Raw genomic sequence first — 26,114 nt, forward strand, 5'->3', positions numbered from 1 at the left:
CAGCCCGTGTCCCTAGGGTTGCTGCAGCCTCTCTGCGCATCCCCGAGGTCCCTGTCCCACCCAGAGCCAGAGGGCTGCAGGACGGCGAGGCCACTCAGGAGGAGCCACTCATTTGTATCTCATTTTCGAGTTATTATCGAGCTGCTGCTTGTGAGAGTGTTTTGACAGCAGCTGTCAGCAAGGTGCAAGCAGCTGCCATCGCCTCTGATTGGCTGAAGACACCTATGGCAGCCAGAGGAATAATGGCCAGGCCAGCCTGCCACCAGGGGGAGAAGGCAGGAGGGAAAGAAAACAGCTCAGGCTGCCCAACCCAGCGTCATTAGCATTTTTCTGACTCCCAGTAGAGAAGGCAGCCAGAAAAGACTGAGGATGCTGGGGGCTGGGGATATGGCTCAAGCGGTAGCGCGCTCGCCTGGCATGCGTGCGGCCCGGGTTCGATCCTCAGCTCCACATACCAACAAAAATATTGAAAATTCTCTCTCTCTCTCTCTCTCTCTCTGTCTGTCTCTCTCCTCTCTCACTCTCTCTTTAAAAAAAAAAAAAAAAAAGACTGAGGATGCTGGAGTGGGTGCTCAGGCCACAGAAGCAGGATGCAGGAGCGGGCCCTCCAATCAGGGATGCCCCCCTCTCTCCCTCTCCCTCCCTCCCTCCCTCCCTCCCTCCCTCTCTCTCATTCCCTTTCTTCCTCTCCCCACTCTTCCTAACTGAAGTGTGGAGGGACACACTTGCTCCCTCCTTCCCTGAAGATTCCTCTCTATCCATAACATAAATCGTCCCTGTGCGTTTTGCCAGACACGGTGCCGCTGGTGCCGCTGTGCGCCCAGGCAGGGGCCTGTGGGGCACTGGGAATCGCTGCCTTTCACCTAAGAGGCTTAAAATTCGTTGTTTGGTTGGTTTTGTTCTGTTTTTAAGTATGAAAAAAACTCTCAGCGACACCAGAAGGCAGGTACCTGGTGATGGGGGCACACTCTGCCTCGACCGAGGGCCCGTGGGGGTGCTCTGCCACACACACACAGCCGGAGAATGTCGGCACAGCACGAGGAGACCATGTGTCGCTCTTGTTTCCACCCAGAAGGTCCCCAGCAGCAGCTCCATCCCCCAGCTGTCTGAAGCCCCTCTGCCTGGGAGGGCTGGGCCTAGGTCTTCCTTCCTGTTGGTACCAGAGAGCCGGAGGGGGCCACGGTCTGCGGTGCAGTGGTCAACCGGGCCACTTGTCAGGGGACACGTGGTGACAATTGAGGTTGTCATGGCTTGAGGGGTGCCCGACCTCTAGGCAGGAGCCAGGGGTGCTGCTGAATGTCCTTCGACATGCAGGACAGCTGAGGTTGGCGCTCGAGTCCGTGGGAAGGGGCTTTGTCAGCGGAGGGGACAGCAGCGAGCTTTGAGGCCCCAAGGTTCCAAGTGGGGTACGGATGGCATGGGCCATCTAGGGCATCTGGGGGGAACGGTAGCTGCCCAGTAAACCCAGGAGTACTCCTGATCATTGCAACAACCAAAACTGGGCCCTCAGGTTTCCCCCCCGCCCCTGGCACTGCCACCCTGTAAGACCTGCCACCTTTATTTATTTTTTCTTCCCAAGAAGACTCTGTGCTAAATGCCAGGCCAAGATCACATGCATCCCTTTTTATGTGTAAGTGACAGTCCCCCCAGGTGGAAGTTTACCTCCACTTAAGAGACGGAGAAGAGAAAGTTACAGAGGTGACGTCCCTGTTGGTGGCTGATCCCCCGGGAGCCCAGGTTTCCTTATCTGTCATGGGGCCCCAATGCCAGCCCTGCTGTTCCACACGTGTTTCATGTGCAAGTGAAGGAGGTCTGACCAGGGGAGGTGTCGGCATGAGGAAGTTGTGACGGTGTCGTACCTGGAAGAGCTCAAACCCTCGCGCGTAGTGAAAAGCTGTGGTCACCTTCCGTGGGCTTAGCTGCCATGGTGTCGGGGACTTGGTAGAACGAGGCTGGGTGTGGGCTGACTTCTGGGGTTACAGAGGGGAGGCAGATGTCCTTGGACTGATGCGGTGGGCACTGTTTGTCGTGTCACTGAACACGCTGGGGACATGACATGGTTGCAAACCCAGTCTTCTGTCATGGTCAGGTCTTACAGCAAGCCTCCAGCTTGACAGTGAAGCCCCGAGTCTCAGCACAGTTCCTCCTGTACGCCCCTCCAGCCCCGGCCTCTCGGAGCCTGGCTGGGCATCAAGGTGGCCTCAGGGACTTTTAAAAAGTTGGGCTCCTGTGCCACCAGACCAGCCCAATCAGAACCCCTGGGTGTTGGTGTTTCTTAGGCGCTCAGTGCCCCGCTGACCCACGCAGACATGTCGCAGCCCAGGGTGGGACGCTCCTCCATGGAGGGCAGGTAGCGAGGCTCTGAGTGGTGGGTAGCAGTGCCAGGCTGCCCAGCTCCGTGCTCTGCACTCAGAACAGAAGGCAGTGGGCGAACAAGCGGCCGGGCAGCTTCAGCCCTCTCTGCCTTCAGTGATGTCATTTTCTTGTGTCACAAAGTGCTGTTCTTGGGATTCTGCAGCCATTAAAATGTGAAAGTCCTCTCCCCGCGGGCTGTGCCAAGGCGGGCTGGGCCGTGTGCTCTGCACATGCGCCCCGTGCCATCCCGTCCAGCGCAGAATGGGGTTCTTGGAGGAAAGCAGGCGCCCTGCCCTGAGCCCTGCGTGTTTCCATGCCAGTTACCTCCAGCCTTGGGCTTTGTGGCCGTGGAGATGCTCGTCCCTCTCTACCCATGTCAGAGGACACCCCAGCCTCCTGGCCTGTCACCTGTCCCTGTCAGGGAGAATCCTGTCTCCATGGCACATCTTCTGCGCGCTGCCCTGCTCCACCCTGGTGTGCAGATGTTCTCAGAACTGGTCGCCCATCGGCAGTGAACTTGGGAAGTTGGGTTTCTTGGCCCTTTGTACACACGCCTCTTGTTAAAACCTCAGTTCCCAACAAAGACACGAGGCTGCGGGTTCCATTGAAAGTGGTGACCTGTCTGTCCTTTAAACTGTCACGTCCCCAGCACCATGTCTGGCACTTAGTAGATGAGCAGGGAAAATGAGTGCCATGGTATGGATCTGAAGTGGCCCCAAGGGCCCCTGTGTTACAGGCGAGGTCCCCAGGCCATGGCCCCAAGTGAGGAGGTGGTGAAAACCCTGAGTGGTAGGGCCTCGGGCGGTCGAGGCCATCGGGGTGTGTGCCCTCCAAGGGCGCCATGGCACCCTGGCCTCTCGTTTGCCTCCCTGTGGGATGAGTGGCTTTGTCCACCACGTGTGTCACCCAGAAGTCTCCAACTGAAGCCTCCCAACCTGGGAGCCAAAGTGAACCATTCCCTCTGCACTGGTTGCTCCCAGGGGCACCCCTGCTTGACCTGGCCATGCTCCTCGGTGGCTCTCCTGACTCCCCCCAAGCCCGCGTCCTGTTCAGAATGCACCATGGCCCGGACCCTTCCCTCCTCCAGGTCCCGTCTGAGATGCCCAGGCCTCCAGGGGAACCTCCCAGCCTCCCGGGAGCCTGCCCCTCCTTCCGCCTCATAAAGGCCAGTTTGAGAAGCAGACTTGTAATCTCCCCCGTGGAAGGAGAAGCAGAGGGTTCTGGAAAAGCTGTTTCTGTGAGCGCTGGCCAGGCGTGCCCAGGACCCAGCTGGACCAGAGCTGGTGACCTGCGTCCCGGGAGGCCAGAGGCTCAAACCAGACAGACCTGGGTCCAGATCCCCGCTCAGCCCTGCCGGGCACACGGCCCTGTTGGCTGCCGGCCTGGGGTGCTTTGTCTCCTCCTGTGTGACGTGGGGGCACCTCAACCCTCCTGGTGGTGGAGGACTGAGGTCAGGATCAGACAGGCTGTTGGGACGCTGGCTCTGCCATCTCCAGTGCTCACCTCAGGCACACTTGTGCCTGCCTCGTGCATCTGTCGTGAGAGCCGAGGTGAGTCTCAGCCCAGTGACATGGTGACCCTGGACCTCACCGCACAGGGACCAGAGGTGTTGTTCCTTCCTGTTTATTTAAGTCACTTTTATTTTATGTTTGCTAAACTGAGAGTGGCTTCGCTGAATAGGAAAGGGACCTTCTGCCTGCCTTCCTGCAGCAGTGTAGCTGCCCGGCCCGGCAGGCGCCCCTCCTGGTGGCCCTCTCTCCTGGGGCGCGGCCTGAGCTGGACAGCACCCCCTCCTAGGCTGGCTCCTTCCAGAACAGCACCGCGGTCACCATTGGTGGCTTTTGCAGCCTCGGGAGCCTCCTTGACGTCTCTGGGTGTCTGGGCACAGTGTTCTTTGGCGGGGAGGGGGGGTCCCTTGTCTTTCATCTTCTGGTCCTCAAAGTCCTCGCTCACTCTTCCTCCCCTCCGTCCCCCACACTCTCCTTCCCTCCTTTCTCCTTTTCCAACGTCTGTTGGGCTCCCTGCCCTCCAGGGACTTCATGCTCCACCTAACTCCCTGTCCAGTGAAGGAGAGGGCCGCGTAGGTAGGGTGTGTGGCCACCCAGGGGTCTCGGGCGGGAGCCAGGCGGGTCTTGGGCCCCGTGTTAGGCCCCTTAGTGTGACCCCGGGTGTCACTGGGAGGCGGGGTGTCTGAGGTTCCTCCTGGGAGCTGCCTTTGTCAGTAAGCACGTGCTTCCCCTGAGGTTGTCGGGGAAGTCTGTGTTAGGAGGGCCACGGGGAACCTTTGAGGATTTTAGGCAGAGAGAGGCCAATTTCAGAGAAATATTTTGTCTGTTATAAACAATAAGTAGGTGTGGATAGCAAGATGGAAGCAGGGAGACTCAGGTGCTCAGGGGTCCCTTCCACATACCAGATGGAAAATGGTAAAGGCAACTAGCAGGTGTGAAGGACATTCTTCTAGACCCTAGAGAGCTTTACCAAGATGTCATGCTACCCTCATAATCCAACGAGGAGGCAGGCACTCTTATTTCTCCCCATTTCAAGGAGGGAAAGATGGAGTCTCGAGTCTTCACGAAAGCAGTGGGTTCCTAACTCTCCAGCTCAGACTAGGAGAGCGGTAAAGGAGAGGGAAGGGGTGGGAAATGCTTTTGGGTGACTTTGACGCCACAATCATTCATTCACCAAACCCATTCTGGTTCAAAGCCCGCTGCCTGCTGGCCATTCCTCAGGGAGCTTGTCCTCGCCACGACGCTACCTACCCCTCTTCCTGACGTCCCTTTTAGGTAGGCCTTGTGGTGTCCCATTTTACAGATGAGAATACGGAGGCTCAGAGAGAAGAGATCATCTGACCCTAAACACTTAAGACACAAGAGAATATCCTTGGGGTTCAGACTCAGGTTGATCCAGTTCCCAAACGCATATTGTTTCTTTGTCCAACTCCACAGTCCCCGCCAAGACCCGGCCCAGCCCGGGAATTCATTCTCTGCAGGCCAGGAGGGGCCTGGGAGGTCTGGGAGGTTCTGAGTGTTGACATAGGGTCTCTGACAGGCATGGTATATAGTTTTAATTAAGGTTGTAAGGGGTGAAATCTGAGAACTCGGGTGGGTGGCCTGTGGGTCCTTTGACCTTCTGATGCACTATCTTCCAGATCCACGGGATGAGTACCTGGTCGAGTCCTGGAATGTTCCGGAATCGGGACTCCAGAGATGCAATCCCATGTTAAATGTAGGTGGAGATGGACTGTGTGAAACCCAGAGGGGGCTGGGAGAGCGGGTTGGACCCCAGCCTGTTTCTCTTGTTCTTTCATTAAATAGATTAATTTGGAGCTGGGTATGGGTTTTCCAGGTGCAGAAGTTATTGGTCCCCTGGAGCTAGGGCATGACCCAGTTCTCAGGAACTGCCCTGTGTGTCTGGAGAACAGCTGGGGTCTTAAAGTAGCCCTGGGCTGAGGAACAGGGGCTGGACTGAGGTCCAATTCGGCCCCTCATTTTTGGGGTGATGATTTTTCCTATTTCCTTGCCTCCCCCACTCCCCTTTGTTTCTTCCAGAACTTTCCATTCCATGTCCTTATTTGGAGGCACTTGGACTCACCATTGGGGACAACTCAGTCACAACAAGTCTCAGGCAGACTCCCACTAGAGCTGCCGTCCTGGCACCCCTAGCCCCTGACCCCCTATTGCATCTGCTCAAGATCACCCCCTCTTGAATTTGTGGGTGCAGAGCTAGCCAGAAAAGGAACTGCCCTTAAGAGGGAGGCGAGTGGAGGAGGGGACCACAGAGGCCCCAGGAAGGGGTGGCCATTCTTTAGGAAAGGGGAGCAGACAGCCCTGGGCCAGGGCCACCCTTGCATTTCCTGGGGCCTGAGTTGAGCTACAGCTCAGTTCCCATCCGGGGTCTTTTTCAGATATTGACCTGAGAGCTTGGTGAGCAGCAGGGTTGGGGGCAGGTGGGAAACAGAAGCAAATTGAAAGACCAAGTTCAATGCTGACGGGAGACTGAACAACAAATGATTTTTAGTTAAAAAAAATTAAATAAAGTATACAGGAAAGTGCTCAGGCCCGCTCTATAATTTGCTTGACCCCCGAGAATAATGAAAATACAGGGTCTTTGTTCAAAAAGCAGGAAGCAGGAGTGCTGAGAGGTCCTACAGGGTAAGACTTTTCCCTTCCTCTGTGATTTCCTTCTTGATGCCTGTTGGTGTTTTTCTTTTTCTTTCATTTTTTTTAAAAAAAATTTGCTATTTGATATTATTCTAAGTAAAAAAAAAAGAAATAAAAATGAATCTGAAATCACAAGCACGAATTTTACCATCTTCACGTCACAGGATGTCAACTTTCAATGCAGAGGCAGGAGCCGGGGATCCTCCACAGGATCGCCCGAGTTGGCAATTTGTGCTCCAGAGCTGATGTGGCATGTGCGTCCCGCCAGATGTCCCAGGAGCAGAAAGTCAGGGCTGGGTCCTCATCTGTTCTGCCTCCATGTCCCGATACGTGCACATTCGACCTACCCCCTGTACCTTCAGCTTACAGGTAAGGGAGGAAGGGAAGGGAGGAAAAGAGACTATGGTGTGCCCCACTTTCCCCTTTCCTCTGATGTCACCATCGGCAGCACAGGTGATTGGTGAACACAGGGGGTGATGTGAAGGGCAGAGGCCAGGATGGGCTTCCTTGCTGGTCTCTTTCTTAGCATGCCATTGGCTTCTCTGTGCATTTGATGCAATTTCTTATTTCAAGAAAAAATGTGGCATTTTTCCAGCTGTCCGTGGCTGCGGACTCAGCACATTCCCCTGGTGACCCTTCCTGGGTTCAACAGAACCCTGTGCTCTCGGGGACTTCTCAGAACCTTATGAGAGCATCGGGACCTGGAAGGCACACATATTCCACGGGGCTCCTCTGCTCCCACACATGCCCTGTGGTCCTGTTGGGCTTTACTCAGAGTCAAAGGTAGAATTAACCAGACTATCAAGAGGGTGATGGCTGAGCTAATGAAGCCAGCCTTGCCAGGTGACAGAAAGGGAGACTGAGTTCCAAGTCATGGGAGTTGTCATGGGAGCCCATGCCACAGCAGCCTGAGGAGATGCTGGGCTTGGTACAGGCCAGAATGACCTGAATCTAGGGTTCTAATAGCCACACGGGGACAGAAGAGATAGCCTTTTAGGGTCAGAGGGGATGGATCTGGGATTGAGATGACTTGAGGCCCTTAAGGGAGCTGTGTTCTCCATGAACACAGAGCCCTCACCCAGGGAAGTGGCATGAGACCTAGATCTGCCTAGGCCTCTGGGTAAGGATGTTTTTAAAATTCCAATGAAAGATCAGATCCTTTATATGTAGGAATATAGCCCCAATTCATACAATCTATGGGAACTACTTTGGAGTATTAGGGAAAAAAAAAGGCAAATCCACACTGTAGGCACATATCCAGAAGCTTTAGGTGGATAGGCACATGAGCAAAAAATTCCAATTGAGGATGAGTTGATATGCACACACAAACACCCCCCCCCCGCACACACACACACTCACACCCCTTCAGTCCACACATGAAATAAAGCATGAGTCAGCAGAAAATAGACCAACGTACTGATAACTCAAAGTCATAAATTATTAAGCACTATTAGACAAACGTGTTAAAATTGTAAAAAACAAAAGAACAAGGACAAGCCACACACACAAAAAAAATGCAGTGAAAAAAGAATAGATCAACTGGATAAAGCACAACATGGGACTCAGAGTTGTTCCAAATATACTCCACAAAAATTTGATGGATGGGAAACTGTAAAGATTAAACACAGCTAAAGAGCAACTTAGTAAACTAGAAAACAAAACTGAGAATTAACCAGAATATATATAGCACACAGAGACAGACATATGGAAAATTTGATAGGCAGGTTAATAGTTAGGAAGGATGGGGAAAAAAAGTGTAATAGAGGACAGAAAGAATCTCCAGAAATTCAAATTAAAAAGAATTTAAAAAAATAATCAAATATGTGAGTGTTAAAATTTTCCAGAACTAAGGGAAGATACAAATCTTTAAAAACTAAGTGTTATCATGTGCTTAAGCATGTAATGAAAACCTCACAAAGAGAATATCTTCAAAGTAATCAGTGAGAAAAGAGAGATTATCTACACAGCATATTCCTTCATTTGGCCAAGTCTCAAGGTATGAGTACAAATTGAATTGCTAATTAAAGCACAAAATTTTTTTATGCAGACAGCAGGCTTTTAGATAGAAATAAGGAAACCCAGGAGATAATAACTAAATTTCTTCAAAGAGTTAATGGAAAGATAATCACCATTTTTAAGTTACAAATCCAGTTGATAAGCTGTGCAGGTGAGATAAACATGTTTTCAAACAAAAACTGAGGAATGGTATCCCTCACAAACACCCCCTTAACACATTCCTGAGGAATTTCTGCAAAGAAAAGGAAGGGTTTATAAGAAAGAATAGCAAGATTTCGATAAATATATCAGCAAATTAAAATAATTATGTCCTCTAAAACAATCTGTTGAGGGTTAAAATATACACAACTAGCCGGGGGTGATGCACACCTGTAATCCCAGCAGCCCAGGAGGCTGAGGCAGGAAGATTGCAAGTTCAAAGCCAGCCTCAGCAATTTAGCAAGACCCTCAGTAAGTTAGCAAGACCCTGTCTCTAGATAAAAAATAAAAAGGGTTAGAGATGTGATTAAGTGCCCCTGGATCTAATCTCCAGTACCCCCACCAAAAAAAATTGTGTATGTGTATGTGTTTGGGTTTGTGTGTGTGTGTGTGTGTGTAAACTAAAATACTAGACAAAAATGACATTGAGAATCACGATGGGGTCAGGCATGGTGATGCAAGCCTGAAATCCCAGCGGCTCAGGAGGCTGAGGTAGGAGAATCATGAGTTCAAAGCCACCTTCTGCAAAAGTGAGGTTCTAAGCAACTCAGTGAGACCGTGTTTCTAAATAAAATACAAAAAAGACTTGTCCATGTGGCTCAGTGGTTGAGTGCCTGAGTTCAATCTCTAGTACCATTAAAAAAAAAAGAAAAAGAAAGAGAAAACTAGATTGTGAGAATCAGGGCAGGGAACACCTCGATAGGAGCATGTTAAGATTCTTTTATGGTTTGGAAGAATCATTGATGCCTTTGGACTTTCAGTCAAATGGCCCTGTTCAGAAGGTCAGGGTTTAACTAGCAAGAGAGTAAGATGACATACAACTTCCACACAGTGCTGGGGGTATGGGAGGAGACCATAAAAGGCAGTTGATGGAATGGAAGGCAGGAAAGAAACCAAAACACAAAGCAAAGAAAAAAATCCCATATAGAGAACAGGCTCAAACCAGAACTGGTAGAAATGAACACAAACAGTGATCGTGCCAAATGTAAACATCAGAATACGGTGTTAATTCGCACAGCTGGCGAAACCCTCCAGTTAACAGACCAAGATGATCAAATTCAATATGGTGGCAGATGCCACTTTTTGAATATGGGCCTCACCATGGTCACACTCCACATGCTCCTTTCAACACATGGCTTTGTGGTTCCTCCACCAAACCATGGGGTGGGGTTTCCCATAAAGTCTGGGTGGGCTTGTGGCCACTGTAGAAGCACAGCTGTGTGGCATGACCACCCATGGTGAAGTGGGACAGAAGAGGCTAAACACCTGAAGAATTTTCAGGAAGCAGGTTGATTGATCACAGGGTTCACAGGTGACTGTCGCCTAAGAATTCTTCCTCTGAACAAAGAGTAAGGAAATTCTTTGAACTTGACACCCAGAGTGGAGGGCGGGGCTCAGAGGTTCATATGACAAGCGCATTTGTTTCCATCCTCTAGACAGAGGGGGGATTCACAAGTGTTTTTTCTGCAAACCTGGTGTTTATAAACAACTAGACAGCTGCTGACCACAATGCCTTCTGCAGATGTCCTGTGCACAAAGCTCTCCGATGCTACAAATATGGTGGGGGTTTCTGCTTAATTATGGTAAGGGATTCTGGGAGTTCGGGGGGGTCCTCTGGCCTGCTTCAGAGAGACTTCAGTCTTTCCTGGACCATCGACAGGTTTCTGCCTGGTGTAGGGGTCTTGCCCCCCACAGAACCCTGTTCTGGGCTGATGCACCCATCTGAAGGCAGCTGGAGTGTGGCCACTACGCTCTTCCCGCAAGCTTCGCCCCCCTGCAACTATGTACCCCACAGCCAGGAGCAGCAGCTCCCAGTGACCAACAGATACAGGGGACAGGGCTGAGATGCCATTCTTGTTCCCGAGCTCCTCACAGGGTCTGGCCAAGACTAGACTCCAGCTGAACCACTCGCCCTTGGCCTGCAACTCATTTTCTCTGAAGAGCTCTCCCCCTGACGCCTCTGTTGGACGAACATCTCCATCTCAGGCTTCTCCTCTAGGGAGCCCAACCCAAGGCACATCACATGGGGGATTCTGAACATGCTGATGTGGGTGGGGAGGGGGATTCTTCCCTTAATACAGCTTAATTTGAATATGCAGCCATGTGCTGCCTAAGGATGGTGACACACTGTCAGAAATGCATCCTTGGTTGATTTCATCCTTGTGTGAGTGTCCTGGAGTATGTGGGTGATATCGTCTCAGGGAACCATCATCACACACGCGTTAACATTGATGAGAACACCGTCCTGCAGTGATTGATGGGGCCATCATTTCAGGTGCCCAGAGTCCCCGTGGCCATGTCGGAGGCAGAGTGTCCATACCACATGCAGATTCAGGATGGGAGGCTCCCTGGCTCCAAGCGCATCCCACGACGGTCTTTAATGTCCGCAAGGTCAATAATGGCCGGCCAGAGAGAGCTCACTGGACAATTGAATTTCCAGTCATAAGAAAGGGGGCAAACTTGTTTTGACGTTCCCTGAAGCAGATCAAAGGGGTTATTAGTGACCATCACTGAGGTTCTTCTCCTGGCCAAATCTTTTCCAATTAGAGAAAATGAAATCTCTGCTCGGTGGTGAACCAAAACAGAACCGGGGTCCCTAATGAGTCTCTTGAAAAGGCAGCAGAGAATCAATTAAATTGGTAGAGCCATTTCAGAGGCTGTGGTTTACTCTGTCACTGCAAGAGCCATAAAAACTGTCATACGTTGGATCCAGAAATCTACACGGTTTGCATGTGGAAGATGTTTGTGGCAACATTATGGGTAAGAGTATGGACCAGAGGCAACTAATTACGGCATGTGAGGGACTGACTCAGAGGCCCTGGAGCCTTCTTAACATGAAGATAAACTGTCCTTCCAAAATATATCACTGAAGAGTAATTAATAACCCACACATCTAAATGGCCTATTACTAAGTTATAAAGGCGTGTCTTCACATGGAATTGAATTATTTCTTTTTAAAGTTTAACCACACAAGAAGATCGTGGGATTCTACACATCAACAATATTAAAAGCTGTCTGCATGGAAGGGTTGATTCTAATTTGGTTTGAGCTTTGTGCCTTTGTGCTTTTCTGTACTTTTAAAGAGTCTGCTGTGTTTCAAAGGAATAAACCACCAGATTGCAAGGATGGAGGGTGAAAGGACTCAAATTATGAGAGAGCACTGCAAAAAAAAAAAAAAAAATCCTTGCCATCAAGAAAATAGTTTTTTGGAAAACTGTGGAAAATTTTGGAAAATGGATCAGGGAGTGATATTTATTAGCCTGAGGGGTCATAACTATTTTGCCCAAATCACATAACAAACCTGTCAAAGAAGCCCAACTAGAAAGCCTGGTTCATGACTTCAGAGCAGCAGCAACTGCTACTCTGATTTCCCACTAAAAATAAGATCCACTTCAGATTCTTGCAGCCTTGAGATTCTAAAGTCATGTAGCGTCATTTGTGAGATTCTCTCCCTCTCTCCCTCCCTTTCTCTCTCTCTCTCTCTATCTCCATTCTCACTGTGTTCCAAAAATATCTTAGAAGGCTTATTTTTTCTTGCAATTCTATTTTTTTATAGTCCTTGCAAAGATAATCAGTGACTTGCCCAAGATCACCCAGGTAGAGAGCGGAGGCTCATGTCCTCTCTCTCCCTCTCCTTCTCTTTTTTGATTCCTTCCCCCTCCCCTTTTATTTTTGTTTAGTGTTTTGAAGACATTGTGTTGCTCACACCCCAGACAACAGGACATATGAAGTTAATAAATTCCCTCCTGTTCTTCTCTGTCATCTTCCCAATGGACACTCCATTCTCCCCAAGTCATTTTTCTTAGTTTCTTACCATTCCAGAGCTTCCTTCTGCATGAACAAATAATGTGCATGTAAATTCTCATCTCCCCTTTTCCAGAGAGGAAGTGAGTTTTACACATCCCTCTGCATATTATTTTTTCCCACTTCAGTTATATTAGCTTTCTTCCCACACCGGGACATAGAGAACTCCCTGGTTTCTTTCAGAGCAGCATAATATTCCTTGTATGGTTGTACCAGTCACCCACTGGTGGACATTTCTAATCCCCAATCCCATCCAAACCCACATGTACACGTGAGTCTCCAGGATACTTTTCCGAGGATGCAATTGTTGGGTTCAAGGTTATACGCGTTTGTAATTTTAAAGAGTACTTACAAATGGCCAGAGGGGTGTAAATTGGTCCAAGCACCATGGAAAGGTGTAGAGCCTGTGGGTGCCTCATGGGACACAGTGAGACGGCACTAAACGGTAAATGAAGAGGGGGTGAGGAACTGGAAATATGCGCAGGAAGAAGGCAGGAGAGAGGCTGCTCTAGTGACATGGCTCTTGAGATCCACACTGTGGCCTCTGAGTATCTTTCCTGCCACTCCTGGTACCCTGTGTGTCCTGTGACACTGGGTCCCCAGAGACTGTGGCCATTGCTGAGACACCCGCCATGGAGACCCTGAAGTGGAACATTCATGGCTATACTGGGACAGGGCCTCCTCATTCTACTCTCTAACCCTTCACACCTCCAACAGACTCACTGCCGCAGTCCGGCTGGCTGGGCAAACTAACGGGGGGGTGACGAGGAACTTGTGTAGATTGATATAGCAGGAGTGGGAGCCGTTTATTGTAGGACAGGAGGGGTATATATAAATTACTGAATACACAGCTTATCTTAATTAACATAAACTAGATACAGCAGTCAACCAATAAGGAATCTCCACACTTAATGGCTCGCTGGTGTTACTTCACAAACCACTCCCTCTGGCAAAATGCCAGGCGCCATCCAGACTTGTTTACAGACTCTAACATTTGCCAGGTGCCATCTTGACTTGTTTACAGACCCTAACAAATCACCATCCTAAAATGGTGCATGGACCCTTGTCTTCCATGATGACTGCCCTTCAGTGTCCCCCTTGCTCAGGCCATCCAGTGTAACAGCATAATGTTCCTATTGCACTCTGGGGACACTCAGACATACCAGGGCCCTGGAACCACTAGGGGGCTTATTGAAAATGTCAACCTGAGATCCCAACCGGGATCTACCAAAAAGAAAGTCCAACCAGAGGGCCCAGGAGTCTGCATTTGAACAAACACCTGGGTGACACAGACAGACTCCAGTCGCTGGGAATCACGCTGTAAGGCCTGGTACAGCTTAGACCCATTCAACCCTCCTGAGTATAGCGCCCCACGGTCCCCCCAACCCAAACCCAACATACAGGCCACAAAGAGCTCCTTGTTCTCATGCCACATGCTGAGTGGTTGCACAACCACATCATCTGAGACACTTATTGAGGCCTTGCTGGGTACCAGCCAGACAAAAGGCTGATCTCAGAGCCTGGATTTACTCTTTGCATTCTGTCTGTTTGGCAGGGGCCATTACTGTCCTTGTTTGATGTAGTCACTCAGGCAATACCTAGAAGGAACAGGGCTCAGGTCTCCATACAAAGCAGCAGGGAGATCGTGGAGTCAGACCTGGCTTCAAACTCTGGCTTGGTCTTGGGTTGACATTTGCCGAATGCTTATTCTATGCTCAATATCTTGGAGCAAATGACTAAATCTTCCCCTAGAAGGGGAATTTATTCACTGAGGCCAATTTAAGGGGGCTCACTGGGCCAAAACTGGAGGTGAGGCTACATCCTCTTCCAGTGTGGGAGAGAGTTCCGTGAGCTAGCATGCAGTAGGTAAGGGCACTGCAGAAGCTTTGGACTGATGCTACTTATTAGGATTATTCATTGATATTAAGCTTTTGTTGGAAAAAAGGTTAACACCACCTTGCGAGGTAAGGTCACCAGGTACAAATCCTCCCAATGGTTAGTTACCAACAAATTCAGGGGCCCACCATCTATCTGTGTTTGTAAGCAAAGTGTACTTGACCCCCAGAGCAGGGTATTTGTCTACACCTGCTGTTCCCTCCCAAGGGCACAGCCCAGTAGTTGTAGTCTGGACCATGTTGGGCTTCCCAAAGCTAAAATATTCACTATGCAGCCCTCAGCAGACAGCGATGGCCAACACCCAGGTCTAATTCAGGAAAAGTGCACGAAGAGGGTTATTTATGTTCTCTCTCCTTATTGAAGCATTTGGTTTTTAGCTCTGCTCCCATCCTCAAATATCTCGGGTAATGATATTTCCATGCGGGAATAAGTCCTTTTAAGGTCATTTCTTTGGGGTGGCTGCTGGGCAGTGTGAATTCTACGTGGATTAAATTTCCCCCGAGTGAATATCAGAGGACTGAAGAGCTTATTATGGAGAGGAGGACTGTGATAGTAGGAGCAAATGTGACCCCATTTTGTTTTATGACTTCATCCTGTAAAACAACCATAGTAAGTAGAAGAGTCATGACTGAAGCAAGATGTTCTTTTCCTTTTGCTATAGAAACCTTTAAGAACATGGACTACCTAATGGGGCATTGTTTCTGTAACTAGGGTAACGGGGCTCTGTTTCTGTAACTGGGGTGACTGGGCTAACTGTGATTGGTTAGGCTTCCGCTTGATTGCACTGTCCCGCTTCTGTAACCTGGCTTGCTTGCATTGGCTAGACCCCCGAACATCCCTTTTGCAGTTTTCAGGCTTATAAGGAATGCCCTTGCAATTGTTCGGGGCTTATCAGGGGAACAACCTTATGTTCTGGTCAGCCGCCACAGGTGTGCTTCAATAAAGGCTTGATTCGATTATATGTGAGTGGTCTGGAAGTCAGTTTATGAAACCCTGGGACAAAGCTTTAACTAAAACAGGACCACAGATCACAGGTTAATTCCCACAAAATGAGAAATCTCTATGCAACAGATTCTTTGAATTCTCGGTGTTGCTCTTATTATATTATGAAAACCCCAGCTCCGTTCTAAGTGTGGAGCTAAATAGATCTTCTTTAAGAGTATTATAAGGAAATAGATGTTTTCCCCCTAGTATCCTAACAACTGGAAAATTTAATTAACTGGCATTTGGATGTATTAGTGGCAATGTTAAAATTAGGTTTTAGAGCCCAGTGACTCCAAAATCACATTGGTTGAGTATCCCTACTCCAAAAATCCCAAACCTGAAAGGCTCCAAAACCCAAACTTTTGAGCATCATGTCATCACTCAGAAAGTTTTGGAGTCAAAGTCAACATAAAAGAGATACCTGCATACCTGTATTCATAGCAGCACTGTTTACAATAGCTGAGATACCCTTCAGTAGGTGAAGTGATAAAAGAAAATGGGGTCTGTATGCACAGTGGACTGTTATTCAACCATAAGAGAGAATAAAAATCCCATCATCTGCAGGAAAGTGGGGTGACCTGGAGATCAATATGTAAAGCTAAGTTCGTTGGACCCAGGAAAAAAATACTGTGTTTTCTCTGATAGGTGCAATATAGAGAAAAATTAATAAAAACAAGATGATACAAAAGTAAAAGGGGAAGGGGAAGGGGACCAGAGAGTGCGGGAGGAGTGAGAGATGGAAACTGGAAGGGTGGATACAATCAAAGCACATGTATGCATGTATAAAATGTCACAATGAAACCCATTAATGGGTTCAATGAATGTACATTCAAAATTATAATTTTTTTAAAAGTCAATCAAAAGATGTTTTGGGTTTGAGAGCATTTCAGATGTCAAATCTGCATTAGGAATGCTCAGCCTGTGTTGTCATTATCATTCAAGACAGGGATCTTGTATTCTGAGAAATCACACCTAGCCTCTGGCTGCCACTTGATAGAATCCCAAAGGCCAATGGACTGACTGTGCCAGGTGGGATGTCCAACCCCCTCTCTGTGAACTGTTTCTTGAGTGGTCCTCATGGTAGGCTCCGGGTTTGACACCACTTTATGTCCCCAGTGCCTGGCACATAGAAAATCTTCAGTAAAGCTTGTTGACCTGACCCAATCGGTGAGACCTTCCATGTGGGGCTCAGAGATCATGGAGAGGAACCAGACGTGACTAGACAGGGCCTGGAAATGTCTCTCCACACTTGGCTCCTTCTCTCCTGTCCAGGCCCCCAGAGCATTTGTAAATGGATGCCCCCCACTGAGCCTCCAGCTGCCTCCCACCACCCCTTCCTGTCCTCAATGCCCACTCTGCCTCCTGCTCCAGAGACATCTGCCTTGGGTTCCCCAGGAGTCAGCTCCTCACCAGAAAGTCAGCGAATCTGCATGCCTACAGCCTGGAAATATTGATTTCAGGTTGAATCACACTTTCTCCCGAGCTCCTCCCTCTGTCATCCCCCCATCAGAGGAGGCCGAGCACTGTGCAGAAGGTTCTGACACCGGACTTTGAATCTGGACAGTAACTGGGGCTGGAGTGTATGGGGCGAAGGGGGGACAGAAGAAAATAATCCCCCTTCAGGGAACCATCAGAGGAAGACAGACTTGAACAATGAGCAGTCGGTCCTCACAGGCCACGATGACAGACATTTCAAACTTATGTCGCCCCGGCACTATATTAAGGCCCGAGATTACAGTGAGGTTCATCAGAGGAACATCTGTTGGCGATCAAGCACAGAGCCACCAGATATGATTGCTCAGAGCACAGCCCAGGCTGGGGGCAGGGAGATCCCATCTCTGCAGGGGAAATGTCCAAGAGACACCGTCCCTGATGTATTGGGCTTTCCTGTGGCTCACTTCCCGCCTCTCATAAAACCAAGGACCTTAATTCAAATAGGCCCAGGAGCATCTATTAGGAATCCAGATACATTTCCAAGACCCAGAAGTCAATAGAAGTAATGGTGGTGTGAACAACGACTACCCAGTAGAACTTAGTAGGTGCTCAGCACTAAGGGGCATTATCTCATTTCATCCTCGTGTAAGTCCACGAGGTACTTAATATTGCCACCCCTCTTTACAGCCTAGGAAACTGAGGCCAGTGAAGGGAAGGAATTGTCACAAGTATCTAGTGATTCATGGATATGGTGACCCACTCTCCTCTTTTACCCAGACTGAGGGTTTTCCTGGGATGCAAGACTCCCCGGGTCGTGTCCCTGGGATGGTCCCAGGCAAACCTGGATGCAGCCCGACTCTGAGTTCACATCTGTCTGGTGTCAAAGCTCACCTCCTGATCCCTTCTGGGGCACTATCTCTTGTGTTCTGGGCTCCTTGCTATTTACCAAGACAAAGTGTTTACTGAACACCTACTATGTGTAGGCACCACTGTGGGCACTATAGAAGGACTAGACAAAAAATCTGGAAACCTCTGCTTCTCAGAGCTACAGCCGTACCAACTCTTATATTTACTGCATATTCCCCTAGACTCCATATTCTCCTGAGACTACTTAAGTTTAATCATTAACAACAAGAGAACTGGAAGGGCCACCTTTCTGGCATCCTGGCCCGCATAGTTCTGAAAAGGATCTCTAGCCACCTTCTAGGAAGATGTGTACCCACAAGTCTCATCCACTATATCACATCCCCACGTCCCCTCTTCAGTCCAAAAATAGGACGTTCTGAGAGGCGATGTGATCAAAGGGCACACAATCAGAAGGGTTATAAATAGGGGAAACCTGGACTTGGGCAAATTCCTGTGCACTGCAACTAGGAGATGCCCTTGCAATTCAAGGGGTTTCACAGAAATACAATATGAGCTCCTGTATTGTAAGGATTTTGGAAACATCTAGACCCAAGTTCAAATCAGACCTTTCACTCTCTTATTGGGTGACTTTGTTGTGCACGCCTTAACCTTAGCATTTTTGAATCCTATAATAAGAGAACCTACTCGAGGTGCCCACCTGAAGCAAATTAACACATACAATGATGCAATGAACCAACCCGCAGAAAGGAATTAACTACCAGGTCCTGTTGGTCTAACTCACTCGATCTTTCTGCCACCCCTAGGTTTTGAGGATTACCCTGGTTCCTGATGGGGAAACTGAGGCCAGCAAAGGCAAACGAACCAATCCAGAGTTCAGTGATAGTGTCCGAGCCGGGGTTTGGAGCCAGGATGGTGTGGATTAAAGTACGATAGTTTAATAAGGACTTAGGTCAAAGCACAGATGAAAACCCCCACCTCCAGCTATCCAGAGAGCACCCTAAGTTAAAGGAAGCAAACAGCACTCAGGTGGCTAGAGGATGATGGTTGGGGTGACAGGAAGGAGCCAGGGGCTGAGATGGCTTTGTTAGCCGAGGGCTGGTCAGGCTCTGGGGAGCCCAGTCAACTGCTGTTTGTATCTGAGGGCCATTTGTCCACATGGAATACGTTCGAGAGTGGAAGGCCATGCGGTGGATAATCACAGGCAACAGGGGGGAGCTGGGCTTACAAGCAGCACCTGGACTGGAATACCTCCAGGAGCTGCTCCTGGGGCCAACTAATGGGCATTTGGGAGGAGGGCAGCCAGTCAGTGGGCGTGAGGATCACACCCAGTGGGGAGGGTTAAAAGGACCCTCTCTGGCTTCAGGGGTTGTCTCTGCTCTGCTCTTGCTCTGAGGTGGGACTGGGTGTGGGTCATCTTGCTGGGCTGTCTCTCTCTCTTTTGCTGCTCTACTGCTTGGGCAAAATGAGAAGCTCAACATTTTCTGATCCAGGGAAGGAAAAAAGAACACTGAGGTTGTTAGAGACGGGAGGGACGTTTAAAATCTGAATCCAGGGGATTGAGCACTCGAGGGACGGGTCTATCTCTGGAGCAAAGTTTCACTGGACTCTGGCATCCTTGTAAGCCAAGGTCTAGGAAGGGCAGAGGATGAAGAGGGGAGGGAGCTGAGCCGTCGGAGGCGGGGCGGGGGGGTCGCACTCTGCTAGTAAAAGCTGGCTCTTAACTCTCAAAAGCATCTTCTCTGCTTCTTAGTTGCTCAAAGTCTAACCTGCAGGGGGACTTACTGATCTTGCCTACCTTCAGGATCCCCGTGGGACATAATGTAGCATCCCAGGAGGCTGGGTAATGAGAACAGGAGCTTCTCCGGCTAATCTGCCAGGTGACATGCTCTAAGCTCAAACACCATGTTCCTAGCCTGGGCTCCTCACACATGCAGGTTGCCTTGAAGCTCTGTTGCTCTCTACTCTTGCAGGGACTCTGGGCTCTGAGCCCATCAACTGGAGTAGGGGAGGAGAGAGAAGGCCCAGGGCAGGATTCTGGCCTAGGTTTAGTTAGCAGGTTCCTTTCTTCTTGAAAAAGCCTCTGTCCAAAACCCTGTGAAGCTGGCTTCATTAGCATCATTTTTCCCCCAGTCTGTTACAGCTGTAGCCGGTTCTGGCCTAGGGAGTGATAGGGTGGGGGGTGGGGGGACATTCTAACCTTATCCTGCTGGAGGAGGGCTGGCCTGCTATAGAGCATCAACTCGAGTTGCCCGAGGGCCTCTGGAGAGCTCTCGCCTCTCTGCCACTCCACCAGCCCTACAGTGACTGTAGTACCTAGCTTTGTTGCCTGAGTGACAGTACTGCTCAAATGATAGTCTCGCTCTAGATCACGGGGCTGACTCTCTGAAGCCAGGAAGGACTGGCTTCACCTCCAAGAGCTAACCTGGGGGAGAACTCAGAGGGCTGAGCCTAAGGTGGCCATCTTATCACCTCCTGGGTCTTCACAGTGACCCCAGCTACTGGGGAAGCCCTGGCTGGATCCTAAGTCCCCCCACTTGCCTCTTTGCTTCTGACTTGAATATTTTCTCCCGTCTTGCAATCTCAGCTCCTTATATGCTGGAAAGGGAGTTGGGAGCCCAAGATGGCTCAAAACTAAAGCTTCCACTGACGAGCAACAGGGGACCCTGCAGCAAGTGAGGTTTCCCCTAGAAGGGGAGGGGGCTGGGCACGGGGCACCTGCTCTGGGAGGAGGTAGCCTTGCATTTTGGGCTGCAAACCCCAAGTCTTAAGCCCCTGGGGAAGCTGGCCTGGGGGCCGGGGGCAGTGTGGTTAACTCTCAATGTGTTAGCCTTACTCCAAGCTCAAGGCTCCAGTACTGCAAGTCCTGCTAGTGAAGTCCACACATGCAGTAAATAATCAGGGACCACCAACCTGCAGGTGCAGTGGGTTAACCCTCGAGCTCATGGGAGCCTTGCTCATTCTCATTCTCTCCCATATGCCCACCTGTGGATCAACTCCCAGTTACAAGAAGCGCCAGGAGATAAAACCTGCAATTTACCTTGGCAAGGGGGAACCCTGAGGTTCATCTTCACTTCTAAATGCTCTAGATCACGGGGCTGACTCTCTGAATCCGGTCCTCGCAAGAATGGTGATGTGGCAGATGGTGTTATGGGGTGTTCACGTTGCCCATCCAGCATCGTGGGGCTGTGCTGGGTCTCTGGCCATTCTAATTAGAACAAATAACGATGCATGAGGCGGTGGGTTAATGACCCAACGGGCTTGCACCCCAAGCTGCAGCAAGGGCTCTATTCAGTATGGTGAAGGAAGCCAGCCTCCCCGTGGAAGAGGGTGCACATGGCAGGACATTGCTTAACTTGCACACTGATGGGAATGCTCAAATGTTCCACATAAGCCCTGCCACCTCTCAGACAATGGACAAAGCTGTCCACTACAGAGGCCCTAGAGCCAAGGAAGGAGCTTTGAAGACCTCTTGACCAACTTGGTGTGGTTGTGCCTAGGACTTGTCCATGTTGGATGCCTCATGTCAACTATGAGGTCATAAGATCCCCCCAATTGCAGCCCTTGAAGGGGATTTCAGTTCATCTCATATCTGGCACTAAAACGAGATGCCAGGTCAAGCAGTAAGGAGGAGTCCTGGGCTGAGCTGGCTTCAAATCCTAGAAGCCTTTTCCTTAATGAGAAGGCATACCTACCCCACCTGTGCTGCACGGGTTTGGGTGAGTGGGCTCTGCAGGTACGTGGGCCTCTTAAGATTTTATGCCATTTTTCTAAAATGAGCTGTCTCCTAAAGAAGCTCTAGCCCTTGGCCTTACAAAAGCTCAAGGAAGATGATTTTCTTTGACCTTGCTCCTAACCTTGAGCAGGCTCCTGGTTGAAGTTCTTAGCAATCAGCTGGGATCATTGAAAGGACTAACCAGGGCTTCTCTGGCTACTGGAGAAGTGTGCCTAAAGTCTCGGGGCTTGGCGTTAACACCTCCAGGACTAGACAGTGGGCATGTGACGTCCTGATCCTGACTTCCCTCCCCAACCCTGATGCCCTGTAAGTGAGCTTTCTTACCTATCAGGACAGTCCACTAAAACACTGAACAATCTTAGGACGGGGAGATGCCCTTCAATGCACCACTCCCAAAACGAGGTCACCTGCACCTTCCAAGCTACAGGCAGAATGTCTGCCATGCTGAATCTTGCTTCCCCTTGAGGGGTACCAGTGCCCTGGCTTCCCACTGCAAGTGTCCTTAAATCTCAACCTGTGAAAGTGAAACCTGGCCCGCGTTTAGGGGTCAGGCATACAGGTTTGTCAAGGTGACCTTGAGCCACAGGAGGAAGTGGTTTAAATGGCAAAACAAGGTGGACTAATCTGACAAGGCTCCCCAATGAGGCCATCTGGGAGTCTGCAAGTACCCTACAGGTGCAAAGAGGACCGTTTATCTGTTGGTCCCCATCTTCCACTGCCTAACAGCTGGAGGGGGGGGGTCTTACTCCTGCACCTGGAAGTCACGTAGCCTTCCAGATAGGAGGTCATCTCTGACAGGAATCGAAGGGGCTGGGGAGGCCCTGTCCCCCTGCCTAGGCCTGCCTGTCTTGGTGATAGCTGACAATGACCATGAGGGTGCACACATCATGCGTCATGCCAGGTCGTCCTTGAGTGCACTGAGTCCCTTAGAAGCAGAAACTGTCCCTCCCGTTAATGCCGTATGACAGATGGTGTCACTCTCAAAGGTGGGAATGTCCAAGAACCTGGCTTTGTAGTTGCTGATGGGGGACAGGACGTGGCCAGAATCTCTGCAATTCTCGCCATTCCTCAGACTGATTCGCATGGGCCATGAACAGAGACTCCATGTCACTCCCCTGGGCTCGGCACAGGTCAGCCTATCTTTCAAGCCCCCTGTGGGCTGGTATCTGCAGTGAGTGTCAATGCTGTCCTGGGGTGTCCAGCCCATGGAAGACGAGTCCTTGTTATTGAAGGGAACGCCTGCAGGGCACCCTGGCATCAATGATGCAAAGCTGACAGTGGCTGAGGGTGGCACAACCCAGGCTTCCTGGGGTCAGCTGTCTGGCCATGAGTCAATGAACTTTCCCTCTGTTCCCCCCACACCACAATCTATCTCCAGTTAAGGGGCCAGGCTCTACCTTTAGCTGCTTCATGCTGATACAGGGAGGCTGTCGTAGTCTTGTCCCCCCACTTGCTCCAGAGGGGACAATGGGTGATGTGGAGTTCTGAACTGGAAAGGTCCCAGTGTTTCTGAATATCTAAACGTGGGCCCCTGGGAGTTATATTACCAGGCGGCGTCTCCTGGTAGAGCAACCTTGACGAGGTACTTGGTCCTCAGCACAGTGCCTGGGGAAACCTAGAGAAACCTGTGGAGGATCGTCTAGAACAAGTCTTACCCTCAAGTGAACCCACCAGGGAACTCCAACTCTAAAGCAGTTGGGGCCAGTATCCCCTGAGGGGCCTTATTCAGGCTGAAGTTGGTCTCTTGATGACTCTCCATAGACGACCTGTCTTCCTGGTTATACTTCAGTAAGAACCGTATCAAAAAAGGGAATTCCACCTAAACTTCTGGGGCTTGACCAAGTTCATAAGCCATGGTCTGTATCTCCAAACCAAGCAGTGGTTAAGGGCTGACCTAAGTACCCCAAAAGGATGACTTGGGCTGCTGGTTGGGGCCGCTTGGGCACCTAAATGGGTGGTGAGTACTCCGAGTCTCCTGGTGCTACGTGTCCAGGATTTGCTGAAGGACATAGTTGGCTTTCCTGTCCAAGGACAAGATATCAAACTAGTTACGATTTCCAAGAGCTGTAAAAACTTCCTTATTCCAAGAAGCGGTGGCCCATGACTGCTCTGGAGGACTTTGGGAGCCCAAGTGGAAATCGTGTCCCGAGACACCTAATGGATCTTAATTCAAATCTAAGCTTGGTATCTATCCTGGGGAAAAAATACTGAACCTATAAACAGTCCCAGAAACTCACGCCACTGAGTGGCCCTTGTCGGGTCCCAGTTGGGTACACCGTAAGGGGTGGCGTCATGGGGATATGTCTGCATTGATCATTGGGAATCTTGTACCTGTGAGCCGTTCTGAATCAACGTAGTGTCCCCACTGATCCTGTTTCTGTATCTCCATAGAGGAATAACTTAGTATTAAAAGAACTAAATGTGAACTTAGCTGTGTGGGGAATTGTGACTGGGGTATAAACTTGCAGTGTTATCTGGCAGTCTACTGCATTGGCTAAGGGCCACCTTCTTGGTGTCCCCTGCAGTGAACTACACCCACCTTAGAAGCTGATCCTCTCCAGAAGCCATAAATCCTTGTGCTTCATGGAGGGTGCTTAACTGTGAACATCCATCTTTATTGTCAAATTGCATGACCATGGTATGTTCTAGAACATATGTTCTAGAAATATACTTAATCTGTAGAAGTTCAAAATATCCTGTCCTGATTGCAAGACCTGAACAAGGTCAGTGAGTTCACCTTTCATGTGTCGGCATGGGAGGGCACTTGGCTCTTTGATACTAGAGCCACTGACTACTGTGCATATGGCCTTTCTGAAGACTTCTTTGAAATGCCCATCTCCAAAGCCACTCAACCCCGGCTCTCAAGAGGTACCTTCTAGGACTGGATCAAAGTGGGGTCGATCTAACACCCTAAGGAGACAGCCTGAAATATACTTCCTTCCCCTGTGAACCCGTGTTGACCCTTCATAAACTGCTCGGACTTGGTGTCTGAACCTCATGACCTTGTTTCAAGGTTGACGTTGAGGCCTTACTAATCAGCACAGTAGTCGCAGCTATTGCTGTCAAATTTGGCCGCAACGGGCTCTTTTTGGAGAAAATAACAGACTAGTTGTGATCACAGTTCCAGGGTTAGAACCCCGGAAGCTAAGCCCAGACCTCACATGCCTCAGTGAGGGGTGTAGGAGGCTAGGCCAGACCCAGCTCAGAATTTATCAAATACACCTTAATCTTAGTCCTTGAAGAGGCTCTGTCCTTGTCCAATGTGCTTTATTTATTTTAAGCCTTGGAATCCATATCCAATAGGAACCTGTCCTTCCCACAAACCCTCAGTGGTCTTGGACTCGGGTGGATCATGTAGATGGGGCAGCCGTTGGTCAGAGGTTAATGCATGAGCCCCTGTGGCTAAAAACTAACCAGAAAAATTAAACCACTTCAGATGGAAGCTTACAGTGGAGAGGGGGGAACACTTCAAGAAAACGGTGTCAAAGCCTGACTCTGCCATGTTGGCGAGCCACAAGCCATCAATATATCAGGATGCCATTAAGCTGAAATTTAAGTCCTAGGCTAACACATTATCAAATGAGTATGAACGGTCCCTAAAAGGACAGGTCCACACAAAGTCCAAGGACTGCCACCCACTGGAACGTCACGCAAGGGACACCTTGTGGGTAACAGGAGGCACACCGACAAGGCTCTCGCTCCGAGGATGGCAGCCCCTTGTCTGCAGTCAGCAGCTTTATAGCCACAAGAGGACTCTCACTAGCTGCTTGGGAGTCTGAGCTGGGGTGGGGTTGACAGCAGGCACACGCGCTCATGGTCAGCTAAGCAGCCTTGCCTCAGAATCTAAACTCGGAAACCCCTGGTAAAACTGCTTGTAAAATGGCGAATGACCTAAAAAGGCAAACCTGATGTCGATAATCACTAAATCCAAAGGCAACACCGTCGAGTGTTTGGTGTTAACTTTGGGATCTCTGCTTAAACCATCTGGTCTAACCACCTATGGTGCACTAAAAATCCTTCAGACATCACTTGGGATACCTGGCGGAGTCCAGGTATGGATTAGGATGACGGGATGCTTCACTCACGGCCTTGGTCCCATACAAGGGGATGTTCCACAGACTTCTTGACCAGGAAGTTTAAGGAGACGGACTTGAGTAAAGCTGATGGGCTATTTTTACAATAGAAACCGTAGTCGGAGATTCTGGCTTTAAGGGATGTTGTCATCTTTACACACACCTCAGGTCCTAAGCTGACCTGGAAACGTGTCACTAGCATGCCCTGGGGAGGGGTCTTAGTGTACCTCCTGGGGGTGCACATAGGGCAACCCTGAGAGGGCTAGTGGATGAGGGACTGCCCTGGAGACACTTCCATCTGAACTTGGCTTCCAGATGAGATGCTTGCTCCTAGATAATCCTTTTTCTAACGGGCATAAGATATCCTGGGACACAACTCGACCCTTTCTTGCGAGTAGGGAAAAGCAAAGCCACGGCCCGGAACCTTACCACCTACTACTATAGAACACCCTTGACCTAAAGAACGAACTAGGCTGAGTCAACACACAACAGATGGCTCCAGTGTTGATCTAGCTTCCTGACATGATTGTCAGGTCACCCTCCTCCTCTGGAGCAGTTTGGGTGCTAGGGCCCACCATTCTGGTCATCATCTCT

Source organism: Spermophilus citellus, assembly GCF_964194105.1.
Source record: "Spermophilus citellus genome assembly, chromosome: 3".
NCBI lineage: Eukaryota > Metazoa > Chordata > Mammalia > Rodentia > Sciuridae > Spermophilus > Spermophilus citellus.